We start from the raw sequence: 4,901 nt of genomic DNA, 5'->3' as shown, positions 1-4,901 counted from the left end.
ACTGCCAGCCGACCAAATGGACTGCAATCTGTCAACAAATGGCCTTTCGCATTGCAGCAGCTGCATTGTTGGTTTTTGGTATTCGCGGTGGAACACGCGAATGAGCTCCGATTATGCGGCTTGCTTGGCACAGCTTTCTGCTCCTGCTTTGGTTTGTCCGAATTTTCGGCCGAAAGATGCTGATGTCTGCGATTAAGCAATTTTTCACAGTCCGTCCAAAGTGTCAAAATCGAGCTGTTCTTCCCATTTCTCTTTGGTCACCGGATCGACTCTGCTCAAGACGAGATGAATAATCATCGCATTCGAGATCTTTTTATCATCGCCTATCGACAACAACGAACCATATATGGATGAGGCGGTATCGATAAGGTTCCTTAAGGACGATGCTGATTGCTGGGTCATTTTGGGAAGACTAAATAGGGCATCAATGTGAAAAGCGAAAACGAAAAATTTCACCGCTGTAGTTCTGAAGAATGGATGTTGTGTATACGTATGCACCGACAATGATCGACGCTAAATAGATTTGCGAGGCACGACTTTGTCTTAATTGATAGTTGGATCCTACTGACACCAAACGAATATACCCGACGAAAACAGGGTAGCGCGTCACTTAGTGTTTGGTTTGGATCAAGCGCGCCAAACAAAAGAACAACGATAAGCAACGGTGAAGAGCGAAAGCGAGACGAAAAAATTCAACGCTGCAGCTGCGTATTGGTATGCGTGCTTGGCCAACGACCCAACTATACATATATTTGACCAAAGACTATACAATACCAAGATGTTGCATGAGGAACAAATTCTTTTTCAATATTCGTTTGACGCTTCATGGTACGGGCGCGCGGGGCTATTACTTCAATTTACTCTTTTACGCTACCTTCGCCTCCGAAATTACACAACGAAAACGAGAAAGGGGAAAGGGGTGACAGTGTGAGGACCCATACTGGGAGCCTCACATAGTAACAAGAGTTAAGTGATTAATAAGACAACCTGAAAATATAGTAAGTCGCAATGGAGCGAGATTTGTATTAGTCAAAATCATATGCTATGGTAGTAAATAAGCTAGTTAAGTTTTGCATAGCCGAAATCCCGCCAAACGGCCAGCTCACACGGAACAACCGCAAAGAAAACAGCGAGGAGAGAGAGCCATGCTCAGCCGGCAGCAGAGCGGATCTCTTTCGAGAAAGTCCCGTTGGCCCGAAAACGAGCGCTAGGCGTGGGGAGAACGTCGAGCGACCGTGGCGAGAGAGGGAGTCGATTTTTGGAAGCGAGCGAAGACGGAACGTCGCGGACAGTGGAGAGATAAAGAACGAGGGGGAACGTTGTGAGTTGCTGCGGACACCGCAACTCTACAGTTATACCCGATACTAAGTCAGTATGGCTCTCCTCCGGCAGACGCCGCTAATATTAAGCGACACGACAAACAGTGTGTGCGAGAGAGACAGAAAATCAGTTTGAGCGTGACGTCGGGCGCTGCGTAGCCACTGCAAATTGATTTGTTCCTTTTGACTATAAAAATGATCTGATCTGATACAGATTCAGCAATCTGATAGATATGGTCATTATCTATGATTCTGCGTTTTTAGTTTTTTCAAATCTGCAATATTGTGGATGCAACAGATTTTTGTCCTTTGTGGGGGCGGATGGGGGTGGGGCGAAATTCTGAGATATACGTTTTATAGTGAGATCTAACAGAAGTGCGGATACCAAATTTGGTTACTCTAGCCTTAATAGTCTCTGAGATTTGTGGTTGCCCCAGATTTTCGTCCTTTGCGGGGGCGGAAGGGGGTTTGGCGAAATTTGGACACGAAACGGTCAAGGTCCGATATCACAGGAGTGTGGATACCAAATTTGGTTGCTCTAGCTCTTATGGGTTCTGAGATCCTTGAACTCATATTTTGCAATTGGCAAAACCGACCATGAAACCTGTGTGTTAGAGTGAGACAGAGCGAGAAAGAGTGAAATTGTTTTCGTGATTCTGGCTGTAATAATTATACGATCTGGTTCAGATTTTGCACTCTATAAGATATAGTCATCTTCTACGATTCTGCGTTTTTAGTTTTCTCGTATCGTCGAAATTGTGGATGCCACAGATTTTCGCCCTTTGTGGGGGCGGAAGTGGGCGGGGCAAAGTTTTGAAATATTTTTGGAGCAGTGACATATCACAGAAGTCTGGATCCAAAACATCGTTGCTCTAGCTCTTATAGTCTTTGAGCATTAGGCGCTGAAGGGGACGGACAGACGGACGGACGGACAGACGGACAGACGGACAGACGGACGGACGGACAGACAGACATGGCTCAATCGACTCTGCTATTGATGCTGATCAAGAATATATATACTTTATAGGGTCGGAAACGATTCCTTCTGGACGTTACACACATCCACTTTTACCACAAATCTAATATACCCCAATACTCATTTTGAGTATCGGGTATAAAAAGTGTTGAACGGCCGCGCGCCAGAGAGGAAAGAAAAGGCATGGACGAGCTGCAGGAACACAGGCGCCGGATCCGCGGGTGAGCTGGCCGATGGCCAAGGTAGTAGTAGGAGTAGAAGGGAGTGCAAGGGGAATCAATCCAATAAAACTTCGATCATATAATTAAGAACTCTTTGGCTTCCATTTGTTTTCTCTGGTCGGACCACCGACTGCGGTCATCTCTCCACCCCCTCCCCTTCCGTTTTCCTGACTGTTTTCGGTCACTACGCTCCCGCTCTGACTCTGGCAACAGGGTTTTACCCTGCTGGAGTGAGAAGTGGTACGCGTTTCGGCAGAGCGCCCGGTACAGTGGGGAAAGAGCCAAGGGCAGCCAGACCTCTGTTACATTTCAGTGGGGTGAGAGGGGGTGAAGACCGGAGAACAGTTCTGGGCGTCGGCGGCGGGCATGTGCCGAACGACCCACGAGTATAATACATGAAATTATCCCTTCCTCATACTACCCGCACCCCCCAATCTTCGACTATTTACCTAACCATTCGCCCGCGGCTCTCTCGCGTGGTGTTCTCGGCCGATTCCGATGTCGACGTCGGCAGAGGCTCGGCCGTTCAGCCAGACCCAATATAAGCCGGGTTGTATACAACGCAAGAGACAGTGATCCTCAGGATTCGGTCAACATACAACGTGTGAAACAGAGTGATTCCCTGCCTTCGATCAGTACACAACGCGCAAAATACAGTGGTCCCTATCCCGCAGCATACAACGTGCGAAAGACAGCGATCCCGCGTCTTCTGTCCACCTCGCGCTCCCCCCGAAACTGAACACGAACCAACGGATTCTAACCGGAACAATCCTGCAGAAACCAACGACTAAAGTACCCCTGAACAAGCGCGTGTTAATTGCCAGCCCCCGTGTCAGGTCCCCGACCAAGACGGCCCACCGGTAATTCACCACCGAATAGCCTCGCACGCGTCCTCGCCGTTTAAGGATTCAGAGCCCCGTCTTTCGCCGCGTCCTTAGCTACGTTTTTCTATTCCTCGGGCGACGCCCCAGACATTTGATCGTAGACCACGTGCAGCAACAGTGACCCGGACCAACTCAACATGGGAGTCAAGTGGATTTCGGTCAGGCGCAAGAACGAGTTGGAGATGATTGCCGCGGAGCTTGGGTTAGACAGCGCTGGAACTGTCGAAGAGTTGAGACGTCGACTCGCGACCTTCGCAAACTCGGCCGATTTACCAAGTACGGCGCGCTCTCGGTTGGAGGAATTGGAGGCCCAGTACGGAGTCGCCGTGGCTCCAGAGGTTAAACCACTTTCTCCCCGCCCTTCTACACTCGCGCCTCTTAGCCTACAACCCCATCCCCCGGCTGCGTATGATATCGTACCCGCCAGTAGCCGTAGTATCGTGGCGTCGGGATCCGCTGTGCCGGCAGAGAGCCTGCTCCATGGCATCGACGTCGGTGCCGCGCAGAGAAACCTGCACGGTGGCAAGGACCCATCAACGAAGGGGTCCACCTGGAACGATCGTGTTTGATGGGTCCGGCGATCCGTTAAGTTTCCTTGAGCACGTGCAAGAGAGGGCAGCCACTTATAAGATAGATCTACGACACTTATCACAAGGAATTCTCGTGTTGTTGACCGGTCAGGCCGAGAGTTGGTTTCGAACGAGCCGCCTTAGTGGAGAACCATGGGAGACCTTTCGCAAAGAGTTTTCAGAGTTTTTTTTGCCTCCCCGGTACTTTCAACGGCTAGAGGACGAGATCCGAACCCATTTTCAACGACCAAAAGAAGCGTTTAAAACGTACCTCGTGAACATTCGACTAATGATGCAGCGCGCGGGATACACCGAGGCTCAGGAATTGGAAAGGATATACGATAACATGCTCCCGGAATACCAGTTGTTTACGAGGCGAAAAGATTTTGATTCTCTCACCGAATTAACGCAACTGGTTGTGAACTTCGAGGTGACGCGTAACAAGGGACCGTCGGAGCTCACGGGCTACGCGAACCAAGCACGAGACACCCATCCCCGGGAAACTTTAGGGCCAACGGCTGGTCAACGAGGACCAAGGAATCACGCGGCTGCGAGGACACAGGATCTCCGGCACGATAGAACCCAGGTGAGGGATTGGTCGACGGACTCGCAGCAGCCGGATGTCAGGAATGGAACCATCCTCCAAGACGCCGACACCATAATCGACGTGCAGCATGCTTGTAGGAACTGCGGCGGGTCCGGACACTTTTCCAGGGAGTGTAAACAGCCCCAAGTCTTAAACTGCTGGGACTGCGGCCGTCGCGGGCTACGCACCATCGAATGCTGTCGCAGGAATTCGTCGGGAAACGGACAGGCGCTTCACTCGGCAGGGGACCGGGCGAAGACCGCCACTCCCACCCCGAGGCAGTAAAGGGAACCCTGCGGCTGGAGAGAGGACGAATTCGCGCGCAAGTAACCATGGAAGGAGAGGA

The sequence above is a fragment of the Drosophila persimilis genome, unplaced genomic scaffold (assembly GCF_003286085.1).
Source record: "Drosophila persimilis strain 14011-0111.01,24,50 unplaced genomic scaffold, DperRS2 tig00001308-arrow-arrow-pilon, whole genome shotgun sequence".
NCBI classification, from domain to species: domain Eukaryota; kingdom Metazoa; phylum Arthropoda; class Insecta; order Diptera; family Drosophilidae; genus Drosophila; species Drosophila persimilis.
Note: the sequence above shows the minus strand (reverse complement) of the source record.